Here is a 15084-nt window from a genome sequence, read left to right on the forward strand (position 1 = left end):
ATTGATAGTGAGTGTGAAAGGCTTTGATGGTTAATGTGAGAGAGTTTGATAGTGTGAGGGGTTTGATGGTGAGTGTGAGAGTTTGATAGCAGTGATGGACAGTAACTAAGTAAATGTAATTCGTTACTGTACTTAAGTAGTTTTTTTGTGTATCTGTACTTTACTTAAGTGTTTCCATTTTGGGCGACTTTTTACTTTCTCTCCACGATATTTCAAAGTCATATATCTTACTTTTTACTCCACTACATTTTGAGACATCTGTCGTTCCTTTTGGTTTCTGTGTGTATAAAAACGTAACATGTCAAAACAAAAGAAGTGCAAAGCCAGAGCACCAATCAGGGTACAACGGTCACTTTGTTCTGAGATTGTTTTGACCTGTTGTCATACCGACCAAGTGCAGCACACGGTTCAACGTCAGTGCAGCAGCGTAAAAATTTGGGAGCACGTATGTGTACCTAAACTATGGAACTAACCTAACTTTGTGTAAATAGACCACAATATAGAAATATGTACACATATGCAGTGACTGGCATGTTTCTTTTTTCTGAATTCATACAAACACTCTCATTTCATAATAAATTAGTTTCAGTTAGTTTATATTTATGAACAGAGACCTACAGATCAATACCGTCAAGGAAAACGTATTTGAGATCCCGCGTTTAAAGCCAATTTTTATTAAACTAAGTTGTAAATAAATCTTAAACTGAAACTTCGCTTGTGTGTAAAATTGATTTCAGAGCAACTCGGTTCTCCCTGATGGCAACTGTTTTCCTTCAGTGTTTTATGTCTCACAATCACATCATTTTAATAGAGATCAGTGTCAGACTAATTAATGACATTCTATTAAAAGACTGGTTTACCAAGAGAGACACTGGAGGATTTTCACCTAAAATGAGTTCATGAAACGAGTCTTGTTATAAAAATGATAACAGGACATCAGAGCCATAATTAATCTTTTACTAATTTTACTTTTGAAACTTAAGTACATTTGAAGGCAAATACTTTAGTACTTTTACTCAAGTGGAGGTCTAAAGTAAGGACTTCTACTTTTAGAAGTACATGATTTGTGTACTTCGTCCACCTCTGTTTGATAGTGAGTGTGAGAGGATTTGATGGTGAATGTGAGAGGGTTTGATGGTGGGTGTGAAAGGGTTGGATGGTGGGTGTGAGAGGGTTGGAAGGTGAGTGTGAGAGAGCTTGATGGTGAGTGTGAAATGGTTTGATGGTGAGTATGAGAAGGTTTGATAGTGACTGTGACCAATTTGATGGTGTGTGTGAGAGTTTGATAGTGAATCTGAGAGAGTTTGATAGTGAATGTGAGAGGATTGGAAGGTGAGTGTGAGAGGGTTTGATGGTGGGTGTGAGAGGGTTTGATAATGTGTGAGTGAGTTTGATGGTGAGTGAGAGAGTTTGATAGTAAGAGGGTTGTGAGTGTGAGAGGGTTTTATAGTGAGTGTGAAAGGGTTTGATGGTTAATGTGAGAGTTTGATGGTGGGTGTGAAAGGGTTTGGTGGTGAGTATGAGAGATTTGATGATATGTGTGAGAGGTTTGATAGTGAATGTGAGAGGTTTGATAACACCATGTAACAATTTTCAAAAAAAAAATTGTTCCCAGTTGTTAAGTGTGTTTTCCTGATTGTTTGTACCCTAAATGAATAGAAAAAAGTTATTATTCCCTGTAAACTTTGCTTTTGTGGTCAGCACAATGATATTTTGAAATTGATCTATTTTTAAGGATATTCGCCATATTTCAAGATACTTAAGAAGCTTCTGGAATTGTGAGAACTATCAAGAAGTTTCTAGAACTGTCCAGAATTATCTAGAACTTTCTGGGAGTGTACAGAATTGTAGGTAGCTGTATAACTACAGTAATATAGGGCCACTATAGCCCTTCCTGAGAGACGGAGAGACATGATCTAATTGATTGGGATTGCATAGTAAGTGGGCAACAGCCATCACAGACAAAGGGGAATTGACCTACACAGACAGGTGTGAATTCATTCTCTATTCAGATTCTGATAATGACAGTATTCACACTTCACCCCACACCCATTACAGGAGGAGCTTAGGAAGGACCACTACTTTCAAATGTATATATTGTGTGTTACTCTGCTACCGGGTGATCAGTCTTGCTCTGCTGAATCCTCAGTACACTCTTGTACTTTGATACTGCATGGAATAAAGATTGACCATTTTTATCGAGTTTGGAGAGACATCCTTTTTCCTTACAGTACACAGCAACTTAGTCAATTTAGATGGCATCAAGAGGTTGCATACATCCAGCAGACGCATTTTGCTATGTATGTGGCCATTTTATAAAGACAAGAGCGAAAAAGTACTCTGTGGAAGCATCTGCTAAGATGTGTGAGGCCTACAAAGCATACATCGGCATGCCTGCTGGTGACCAAGACAAACCATGGGCTCATGGTTTCACCTGTATCACCTGTAACCCGAATGAGTGGCGTCTCTTCATAGACAGCTCATGCAAGAGCCTCAAAGCCGTGCTGCTTCACAATGGGAACAAGTACCCATCTCTTCCTGTAGCTCACTCGGTGCACCTGTCAAGATGTTGCTAGGTGCCTTGAAGTATGATGAGTATAGTTGTAAATCTCGGAAAACCACACACTTCTGAACAGTTTTTGGTAATCTTTGTAAATTTGCAATGCCTATAGTGTTCTTAGTCTGACTGAATAAATGAGAAGATGCAAAATCGTCTGTTTCTATAATAAAAATTCATAATTTTCGTTGCCGTGGTCACAAAAGCGAAGTTTATGATGAATGTAAGCAATTTTTAATTTGTTTTAGACATAAGCAATTGGAATATAACATTAAAAAGCTGGGAACAAAACTTGTGTTACATAATGTAATGATTGTGAGAAATTTTAATATTGAGTCTGAGAGAGTTTGAAAGTGTGAGAGAGTTTAATAGTAAGTCTCAGAGTTTCATTGTGCATGTGAGAGTTTGATAGTGAGTGTGACAAATTTGATGGTGTGTGTGAGTTTGATAGTGAGTCTGAGAGAGTTTGATAGTGAGTGTGAGAGTTTAATTGTGAGTCTGAAAGAGTTTGATAGTGAGTGTGAGTGATTTGATGGAATATGTGAGAGGTTTTATAGTGAGTGTGAGAGAGTTTAATAGTGAGCCTGTGAGAGTTTGATAGTGAGTGTGAGAGATTTGATGGAGTATGTGAGAGATTTTAATGGTGAGTGTGAGAGAGTTTAATAGTGAGTGTGAGAGTTTGATAGTGAGTCTGACAAGGTTTGATAGTGAGTGTGAGAGAGTTTAATTGTGAGTCTGAAAGAGTTTGATAGTGAGTGTGAGGGATTTGATGGAATATGTGAGAGGTTTTATAGTGAGTCTGACAGTTTGATAGTGAGTGTGAGAGATTTGATGGAGTATGTGAGAGGTTTCATGGTGAGTGTGAGAGAGTTTAATAGTGAGTGTGAGAGTTTGATAGTGAGTGTGATATATTTGATAGTGTGTGTGAGAGTTTGATACTGAGTCTGACAAGGTTTGGTAGTGAGTGTGAGAGAGTTTAATAGTGAGTCTGAGAGAGTTTGATAGTGAGTGTGAGAGTTTACCAGTGAGTCTGACAGATTTGATGGAGTATGAGAGGTTTTATAGTGAGTGTGAGAGAGTTTGATAGTGAGTGTTAAAGAGTTTAATATTGAGTCTGCGAGAGTTTGATAGTGAGTGTGAGAGATTTGATTATGTGAAAGGTTTGATAGTGAGTGTGAGAGTTTGATAGTGAGTGTGATATATTTGATAGTGTGTGTGAGAGTTTGATACTGAGTCTGACAAGGTTTGGTAGTGAGTGTGAGAGAGTTTAATAGTGAGTCTGAGAGAGTTTGATAGTGAGTGTGAGAGTTTACCAGTGAGTCTGACAGATTTGATGGAGTATGAGAGGTTTTATAGTGAGTGTGAGAGAGTTTGATAGTGAGTGTTAAAGAGTTTAATATTGAGTCTGCGAGAGTTTGATAGTGAGTGTGAGAGATTTGATTATGTGAAAGGTTTGATAGTGAGTGTGAGAGTTTGATAGTGAGTGTGATATATTTGATAGTGTGTGTGAGAGTTTGATACTGAGTCTGACAAGGTTTGGTAGTGAGTGTGAGAGAGTTTAATAGTGAGTCTGAGAGAGTTTGATAGTGAGTGTGAGAGTTTACCAGTGAGTCTGACAGATTTGATGGAGTATGAGAGGTTTTATAGTGAGTGTGAGAGAGTTTGATAGTGAGTGTTAAAGAGTTTAATATTGAGTCTGCGAGAGTTTGATAGTGAGTGTGAGAGATTTGATTATGTGAAAGGTTTGATAGTGAGTGTGAGTTTAATAGTGAGTCTGTGAGAGTTTGATAGTGAGTGTGAGAGATTTGGTGGAGTATGTGAGAGGTTTCATGGTGAGTGTGAGAGAGTTTAATAGTGAATGTTAGAGAGTTTGATAGTGAGTCTGTGAGAGTTTGATAGTGAGTGTGAGAGATTGGGTGGAGTATGTGAGAGGTTTCATGGTGAGTGTGAGAGAGTTTGATAGTGTGATAAATTTGATTGTGTGTGTGAGAGAGATTGATAATGAGTCTAATAGGGTTTGATAGTGAATGTGAGAGAGTTTGATAGTGAGTCTGAGAGAGTTTGATAGTGAGTGTGAAAGATTTGATGGTGTGTATGAGAGGTTGGATAGTGAGTGTGAGAGGTTTGGTAGTGAGTGAGAGATTTGATGGTGTGTGTCAGAGGTTTGATAGTGTGAGAGAGTTTGTTAGTGAATGTGAGAGGTTTGGTAGTGAGTGTGAGAGATTTGATGGTGTGTGTGAGAGGTTTGATCATGAATGTGAGAGTTTGATAGTGAGTGTGAAAGAGTTTATATTGAGTCTGACAGAGTATGATAGTGAGTTATTAGTGAGAGATAGTGAGAGAGTTTAATGGTGAGTCTGAGAGAATTTAATATTGAGTGTGAGCGATTTGATCTTGTGTGAAAGGTTTGATAGTGAGTGTGAGATGTAAGTTGGAATTTTTCTCATGGTTATTTTTCTCATAGTTATGTTCAACATAAGGACATTAGGTGAACAGTTTTTTCTGAAATCTGGCCATTTTGTTGTTTTCATTTGCTTACCTTTGTTAAAATTTAATGAGATATTCAGCTAGTGATTAAGCTAAAAATATTTTTGTTTGGAATGTGGCACAACAGTACTGCAGATAACACTAGCCAAGTTCAAACTGCCCACTTGCTTGGAATAAATGTGATTTCTTGTGTTTGTGTTACTCTGGCCACCTTCTTTTTCTCCTTTTCCACTGCAGTCCATTATCTTGTAATGTAGAAAAATAACTACATCTTTCAGCAATTTTAAAAATCACTAAAGTATGGGTCCTTGTAGTTTATGTGGATCCAGCAGGATGTGCTGGAGCTGATGATTGAAAATGTAGTGCAGGTGTTCCATCATTGTATGAATAAAGTTTTATGCTTCAACAAAGACCCTTAATAAGATCAGTCTGTATATTTCTGTTTGGAACATCCTACAGAATTAGTTCAAACAGCAATCACACAGTAAAAATAAGACCTTAGATATTATGTTTTGATCTATTTAAATCCAAGGCATTAATTGTGATAGTAATAAGCTAAATTCCACAAAATCTTACTTTATAGGCTACTTTTTGTTGGGAGGTGTCTGTCCCAAACACTAAGTGCTAAATTTACACTTATGAAAGTCTGCTGTCCCACGTTTTCATGTCACTATCAAATTACATAGAGCTTAAATTCACAGGAGGAGCCTTACTTTAGCCTCACTCCTGAATTTTAGAGCCAGAAGTGAGACTGCACCCCTGTCCCTCATGACCTCATGGTGAGCATTGTTTTGAAGGAAATGTGTCCCAAAATCCCAAGGAACATCATCCAGTCTTGATCTGGGGACATCACACAGTAATGTTGAGCAGGGATTTGACTATTTTTTTCTTACTCTGGCAGCAGTACATTTAATAATAACACTAATCTGAAAGTTTTGTTGTTTCTAGTATATTATTCAGTCCCAGGAACAAAATCCAGTCTTGGCCTGGGGACAGGTTGTGTTGACCCTGTGATCTCATTATATGTTACCAGGCACAGTACATTTAAAAATAACAGCAGTAGTAAGGTTTCTTAAGGACATCCCAGGAACATCACTCAGTCTTGAATATGGGGCATCATACAGATGTGATGTCCTAGGGATTTTATTCTTTTATGTTCACATGAGAGCAGTATATTTAATACTAACAGCTGTAGAAAACTAGATTTGTGTAGCTTCAGCTTTTGTACTTTGACCATACTGGTTTTCCAACAGTGATTGAAATATTTTTTGTTGGTATTATTAGACTTTGTTATTCTAAGAACATAATCTTGAGACCTCCTAGATACACATAGATACATAAATAAATAAATGGACAATGAATCTCTGGAGGTGATTTAATGGAGGTTAAAGTTACAGTACTGGATCTTTCATCTTGCAAATACAACTAACCTTCATTTACATTCTGAATGATTATAAAACATTAAATGCAGTTAATGCAAAATATAATATTGTGTGGGCATTGGGAAATTTCACTAGGCTTGTTAATCTAATTCTGTCATCTTTTTGTGTGCAGACACAGCATTCTTCTATGGAGAAAGGGAAAAGGTTGTGTACATTAAAATTACTGTATTCTCCTAAATTGAATGTGCTGTGATGCTAAAGATTGTACTGCTGCGCCATTTAAGGTGGAACTGGAAAATGTGAATGAGAAGCGACTTCAGCTTCAGATTAAACGTATCAGGAAACCAGCTGAGTGATTATAAATGTAACTAAGTCTTTTCATCTTCAAATGATCAATGTTCTTCTTAAATCTCTCTTCACCTTTTCATTATCTGCATGGCAGATTATTCAGGCCTGATTCTCACCACAAACAGAGTCATTGATGAGAATTTTGAGGCTAAAGTGTTGCTGAAGTTTAACAAAGCACTCTGAATGTCATGTCGGTGCATATCTTGCTGAAATGTTTAAATTGGAACCGTTTTATTTCAGCAATTGACAGTGCTTTGCACAAAGTTGTGTGGCTTGTATACAGTTATATTTGTTGATTTTTGTAAGGAAAAACTTTGATGATTGACTTTACCTTTACTCTAGATTTGTGTTGGATATCACACCTTAGGTTGTGTAAGTTTGATTATTGATTATACTTTTTTGATGATCTCTTCGTATGTTTGCAGTTTCTTTCTGGCACATGATTAAATCCTGGGGACATCATATAGTTGTACGGACCCACATATTTTATTCTATCATGTTAACATGAAAACAGTACATTAAATAACATCTATAGAAAAGATTTATGTACATCCAGACTATTTGTTGCCTTAAGCTTAGACTCACTGTTTCCATAGTTTAATTTCACAACAATTCTCCCATCCAGTCACTGACCTGAACAAGCCTTGCTTAGCTTCATAGACAAGGGAAGCCTAAGGGGTCCTGGCCCCAGAGAGCTACTGGTTGTAGCTGCCTTCCACGATTGGACATTTAAAGTACTTTTTTAAAAGATCTTAATTTTGAATTAAAGATATTTTTATTTCCAAGTAAATAAAAATTAAAAAAAACCTGATTGCAACTTCTTATGTCAGTTAGTTTCCAATACATGCCCTGATCAAACCCCACATTGTTTGACATCTTAGGCCTTCTGCTTTGTCTCACAGCATGAATTTCTTTTCTCCATACTTTAGTTTTTAAAATAATAAAAAAAACAAAACATGGATGCAGAGCTTGATCTTCAGTTGCTTTTCTCATATTCCTTTATTGTGAAACTGCAAAAATACAAATAAATCCTGTTTTAGCTCATATATGTCTCAATGAAGCGCAAATTCTTACAGAATATGAATCTCACTGACATGCTCTACAGTAACTGGGACCACGTTAAATTTAGCTGTCTTTATGGAAGCAAAGCTATTTTCAACATAAAGCTTCATATTGCTTGTTCTCATAGGTATACAAATGATAAGAAGTAAAAAGAAAACAAGTGATGTTTATGGGTCAAACTGGTTCTAACTGTGACTTGAACATGAGATGAGAATAAGCAAACTACTCTTCCTTTCCCCAAATGAGAAACAGAAGAGAACATGAATCCACATATTATAAAGTGAATAACCTTTACTGGCCAGTAGGTGGCACTCAAAGACTGCAAACAACAAATGAAACCTTCTATTGCAAGAACAGACTTCATTCATGGTCTACTGAGATCATGACGCTTACTTTTGAATCAAAGTTTTTTTTTTTATTTCAAAGTAAAGGTTAGGTTCAAAACCTGATTGTAACTATAAATGTCAGTTAGTTTTCATGCCCTGATCAAGCCCCACATCGCTTGGTTTCTGAAATAAGTCCAGACCCAGGTTTCTCATAGATTTCTATACACTGGCTGAAGCTGAAAGCCAGTACAGGTCTTCCAAATAATTTGATAGAATATATAACCAAGCACATGCACTGCATTCCTATTTGCTGTCTTAGACCTTCTGCTGAGTCACACAATTTGAACAAATTTTTACTTAATTTGTATCCAGTTTCAAAATACTGGATCTTCCCTCTGTTGTGGTTAACAATACAAAAATAAATAAAGAAATAAAGAATCACTCTCATGTGGTGATGTCATTTCATGAACTTTGCGGTTGGTTGAACAAATTCAATTTAAGCACCTTAAATTCTTCTCCAGATAATCCTGGAGTTGCTTGTTGCTGTCTTCACTGGCCATAGCTTCTGCTTTTCTTTTTGGTAAACTTAATCATCATGTAACATATAAACATATCCTTGAGAGTGTTTAATCAGGAATGAGGGACCTGTTGGGTTTTTGTACACCAAATCAGAATGTTTGTAAACATAATGTTAGGCTAAACTTCCAGGTCAATAACCTGCATTCAGTCAGAGTGGAAGCAGCTCAATTTTTGATGCAATTTATAAAAAATTTAAATATAACAGATGAAACATTAGCAATAGCATTATAATCTCTTGTCTGTGGCTGTACTAATAAATATACCTAAATATGTAATGAATTTTACAATTGTTTTTCCTGTTTTCCAACTTTCCAAAGACAAGACAAGACTCTTTACTCATTCAGATGAAGTTACCAAGCACCATTACATGAATACTTAAAGCACCAGTATGTGAACTAGGATGGTGTGCTGGTATATTGAGTCTTATTTTTAGAATTATTATGTCATGCAGAGCTTGGCAGAAGGCAACATAATCTATAAAATGCTACAATGATTATTATGTGAAGGCATCAAAATGAATGTTTTGCTCATCTTTTCATGTCGGACAGAAAAATTTAAGATGTAGACATTTATGTGAGTGCATGCACAGAAATATGCAGCATATCATTTCATATTAGCCAATAATGTAAGTTGATAAGCAAGGCAATTAATTAGCCAAATTAGATGCTTTAGAATGACATGAAATGACCAAAAAGACCATTAAATCATTATTTGTGGTCATTGTGTATGGTCAGGGATGACAGAGTAGCTAAGTAGCATGCTACTTTTTGAAACTAACTACAATTTTTTGTAGCTAATAGCTGTAGCAGCTACAAATTTTTGTGTAGCTATAGTGATCATTTTCGCAATCATTTCGCAAGACTAGTGCAATCTGGATTACGCCGTGGGCAGTTCAAGCAAACAGCTACACGCTGATTACCCCTTACTAGCGGGCTTAGATCAGGGGTCACAACCAAAATGTTAAGTAGAGCCGTTTTGTCCTTTCAAGAAAAACAAAACCACCCTGGGAACCACAACATGTTATTTCCATTTTACCATCATGCCTGTAAACGTAATATAGTACATTAGCAGTATGTGCTAATGTACTAGTATGGGATAAAAATATTATATTAACGTAAATGCAGATGTACTTTATTTTGCTTTAACCTTCAGCCACTTATCTCACACCTCAGTCAGGAAACCTTTCCACGAAAGTAGAGTTTTGTGTAAAATATGTCTCTTTACATTCAACATTTTGCGAGACTAAAGTGAACTCATTTTTTTTTTGTTTATTGAAGTCAGCTTCTCATTTGCCATCTTATTTGAATCATTGCATTTCACCTCACATGGTGCCTGAAGTGGCAGTGTACTGCTGCATCATTTAAGTTATGGAAATAGGATAATTGGACCAAGAAGTGAGAAGGGTCTGATAATATACGAATCAACAAACCATGAGCCAAAACACATTACAAAACCATCAGCAACCAAAAGAATTGCTAAGGTTTGTTTTAGCATAAAGCTTAATATTATGCTCTGTTTAAGCCTGCTTCAAGTAAAGTTTATTCCTGCACATGTAATGTAAGTGTCCACATAAAGCCCTCGTATTGAGGGTAAGTTGATTGAGCTATACGTGTATACATAGCCCATTAGTTTACCCAGGCCACATCAGCTGTAGTGTGTGTAATATTTAACCTGTGAAATTCTATATGTGTTCAAACAAAGTTTGTTTTAGCCTAAAGTTTAAAATATATTGTTAGCCCAATGCAAATGTATTTGAAACTCACATAAAATGACAATGTATCTTTTTCTTTGCCATCTCGTTAACTATGAGCTAGGTGAGGTTGCCTGCATGCTGTGTGACCAGCAGTCTACATGCTAATCCTTAGGGTCAAAGGGTGAATTGGTAGTTACACATTAACTCCAGCATTTAAGACGTATTATGTATTATGAAAAACATGTTAAAATTGTCTGTTATAATGATCAGCAGAACTGTATTTCACAGCAAAGGAGAATTATGTTATTGGACCTAAATACCTAGTGACATTACTTAGTCTAAATTTGTGTTGGATACCATGCTTTTGTATAAGTTTGATTGTTGGCTACAGTTAAACTTACTTTTTGGTGATTGATTTGCAGATCTCAGTTGTATATTTCTGGCACTTGAGTAAATGCAGTGTCTTGTTCACACTATCAGTTGGGCTTGTTTGGTATGTCAGGTGGCTTAGTAGTAGTGCACTACTTTTAAGTAGCTAAAAAGTAGCCATTACTCTTCAAAAAGCAGCTAAAAATTAGCCACTACTTTTTCTGGAAAAGTAGCTAAATTGTACCTAGCTACACATTTTGGGAAAGTATCTACAAAGTAGCAAACTACTAATTTCTTGGGCAAATACTTTCAGGCACTACCTTGGTTATCCACCTGAAAGTAAGTTCTTTGCTGTCTTGACTTAACACTGATTTGTCTTATACCCAAGCATGCATTTGAAGCTCTACTGTGGTGTAACAATGGTGCTGCATGATGATCCAGACATTCTACTGCTTTGATCATGAAAATTCCAAACCTACCTAGTTAGGGCAACAAAAAAGTTTCAAATAAAAATACTTGGAAGTAAGAATACTGGTTAAGTTGTGACTAGCAGCTTTAATTATCATGATTGCATGATAATTTTAGTCCACTGTACCATCATAATTTGTAATTAAGGAAACTCAGGATTATGCTGTTTATACATGTCACCTGCCATATAATGAGCTTAGAACAGCATCTACACATAAACCCATGTAATTCAAATTTCCGCCAACATAGTCATCAACCCATACTCCAAAACATTAGACACCCTATTGTTGCTTGTTGGGTGATACAGGCCAGAGCATTGGCTGATGACATCAGCTAAAATATCATATATGTAAACATTAGGAAACTTTAGTTCAAGGCCAAGTAATGCTTCTTCAGTGGTGGTTCAGTAGAGGTCATTACATTTTATGAAGATTATATAGAGAAAAAGATGGACTACAATCTGTAAATGTAGAACTACAAAGTGCACCTGTATGGACCATGAAGCTGATGAAATGTACATTAAGTGTAGATACAAGGTATACTTAATAAAGGGGCTAATGAACATATATACAAATAAGTAGATTTTTAGCCAATTGTATTGTTTTAAGTAGGTCGTTTATGTATAATCATGCCATTACTGTAAGCTTTTTGTAGTATCCCCAGTATAATTTTCAGCCTTGAAACATCTCTGCTGACCACACTGCTTTTTAGCAAAAGCCAGAGACAAATATGTCTTGCTTTTTTGCCATTGCATGCTTTCATTGGAAAATTTGAGAAGTTATTACAGTTTTTCTGCTGGTCCCAGATTTGTTGTCCATGTTACTGTGCTCGTCTAGTTCTAGAGCCTGACCCCTCTCGGCACAGCACAGCTCCTATCTCTGAAATCAGACGGTGTGGGATTCAATTTTGATATTCTTTATGAGGTTTACAGTGTGAAGCCTCTGGAGAGCAGAGTGAGTTGATGTGATTTCCTCTTTGCTGTCTATCAGATGGATTTGTCTTAGGCATCATGGTTTGTATTTCAAATTACACCATCAGTCTCCTGCAGTCAGCATGCAGGCACATAGAGCAGCACTGGACTTTTTCTGTGTGTGCACATTTATATTTCTCGAAGAAGAAGCCCTCAAGGGTCAGATTGTGACTGTTTTCTTCTCCCCCTCACAGTAATTCCATAATCAGTCATACGCATTGAGGATGTTAGTCAGAGCGGTTAAAGTGATGGAAAAAAAAAAAAACTCTTTCCCCCTTACCTCAAATGTAGTATATCAACCATGACAACAGTATGGACAAAATTCAGGCTTCAAGATTCTGTTAGTACTGTTTGGGTATAGCACCTGGGAATCAACATCACATCGTGCTCCATGGTTCTGCCCTTTAGGTGCTACACATACTCACATACATGCAAAAGCTTGAAGAGATTGCTGTTTTCTTGCTGTTTTTCAGACTCGTTATGCTAAAAGTCAATTAAATGAAAAGGGAGTGTATTTTAACAATTTCCAGAGGAATGCCAAACCATAGATCAGCTAATTAGCCAGTGTGGATCCATGCAAACTTCCAAAGAAAGAGTGGAGTAATGATTTGCTTATGCTGACAGTATCACCTTCATTGTGTGGCTGTTGTCACTTCAAGCCCAAAAAAATTTACAAATGGTTATTCTACTAATAAATAAAGAGTTAATCGGAAGATTAACTCTGTTTTCTTGATGACATACATCACTCAGCCACTGGGATATTTAACTTCAGTCACATGTATTTAAATAAATTTGAAAACATTGCTTTTCTCTTCTTTTTTATAAACATCTTTGTCCACACCACATTCTCAGAACTAAACTGTCGCTATGGTGGTACCCTTGAGGGCACATCTTCAGTACTGTTAGGAAACATAATTGCATTCATTGTTTTCCATTCAATTGCAGTTGTTATATTTAAAATTACATCGACTCAAAGCACCTTGTCTTGACTTCAGGCTTCTGAATAGTTTACGGTTCAGTTTTAAACAATAAGGTTATGGGAAGATACAAATATGTACTTTATTTAAAGTACAAAGTTTAATGTTAAGAGCATTGTTGAACCTTTGATGATACATTAGCATTGTTTGAACAAAAGTGGATCAGTTATCCAGTACAGTCCATGGGCTACAGATTAGGCAAAATTAAAGTAAGTAGGAAAGAAGATTTATTCAATTATTCATAACCAGCTTAGACAGACTAACCCTGCCACAATGGTGGATCACCCAATAGACACAGCATCACACTCTCAAGCCCTATACAACATACTTTTGTTAATTTTTGTCACTAACAATATGTAATATAATGTCAGAAACCACATAAATCCAGCCTCTGATGTTCCATTCACAGTATGACAACTGCATATGAAGTTGGTTACATCTATCAGGATTTTATCAGTTGCCTTGTGACTGGCTATCCACATATCGTTGCTGTCGGAAGAAAAACTTGTATCTCCATTTTTGGCATTTTTCAGTTTTTGACATAATTTGAAATGATCTGTTACTCTTTATATTGTTTGTAAATTTTGTGATGAGTGGCCTAAAACAAATTACCCAAAATGACATGGAAAAATTCTGGTTCCATTGACTTACATTGAAAGTGAAGTATGTTTTTTCCTTCTCCTGTAAAGTTACTATTTTGGAGATACAAGGTTTTCTTCCGACAGCAGCGATACAAGTGTTCACACCTCCATGCACCATGTTTATTCTATGTGATGGGAAGCAATTTTTTTAGCAAGTGTTTTAGAGCACTAGGAACATGGATGGAAAAATAAGTGTAAAGCTCTTGGGATCACATCAATATAAAATATTCAACAGTTTGCTTTGAAGAATTTTAAAAACTAAAGAACTTCAGATACCAACTTGCCTTGACTAATTTGAGTACATCTGGGGAAATTGTGTTTGTTTTATTTCTGGCTGAACTCTCACTTTAAAGATGTGCGAATGATAGTATGTGTGTTTCTGAGAGCAGATGGAGTTAAAACCAGGTCAGTGTTTGGGCCTTTGGTGATTCTCTGAGTGGAAAAGTCTGCTCTCCTCCAGAGAGTCTATCAGCAGTGTGGCCAAAAAACGCACCACAGGATCGCTGAGCTCATTTAAAGCAGCAGTCCAGCTCTGTCTGGTGTCACGCACACATACATTCACACCACATTACTCACGGAATCCTCAGGAGTGCTGTACCTCATCGCTTGGCCAGTGGAGAGGTAGTAAAGTCTATATTCTGGTTTTGGTTATGTGGAACCCAATGAGCAAATAATGAGGTTACTGATCATCTGACATCTCTCTTGTTCACTTTCTCTCTTTGTTTGCATATTATAGGCCAGAACTATGGAAGCAAACAGTTTTAAACAAGCACAGTATTGTGCAAAAGAAGAGATCACCCTTAATTTATAGTTCATTTCTAGTAAAAAAATTAATATTTGAGAGAGAGGAGAAAATCAAACTGCACTCTTGCTTCACATCTGAACAAACCCACAGGTGTTTCTGTCCATCCTTATACTGTGGAAAGACAAGTCAACACTGTGGCTCTAATGGTATGTGAAGCTGTTAAGAAGCTCTTTCTAAGAACATTGCAAACTAAACAAAGAAGCTGCTGCTCTTCACAGAACAATGGACTGACCACAGCCCAGACATCATTAATGTGTTTAGGATTACTTGGAAAATGCAGTCAACTTCTAAGACTGAACTTTGGAGGTGTGGAAAAATATCTCTGGAGATTTCTTTGAAAAACTGTTTTCGGAAATGAAGATATGTTGTAATAAAGGCAAAGTGTGGATGCACTAAATATGTACTGTTATATTTAGTGGT

The sequence above is a fragment of the Pygocentrus nattereri genome, chromosome 14 (genome assembly GCF_015220715.1).
Source record: "Pygocentrus nattereri isolate fPygNat1 chromosome 14, fPygNat1.pri, whole genome shotgun sequence".
NCBI classification, from domain to species: Eukaryota; Metazoa; Chordata; class Actinopteri; order Characiformes; family Serrasalmidae; genus Pygocentrus; species Pygocentrus nattereri.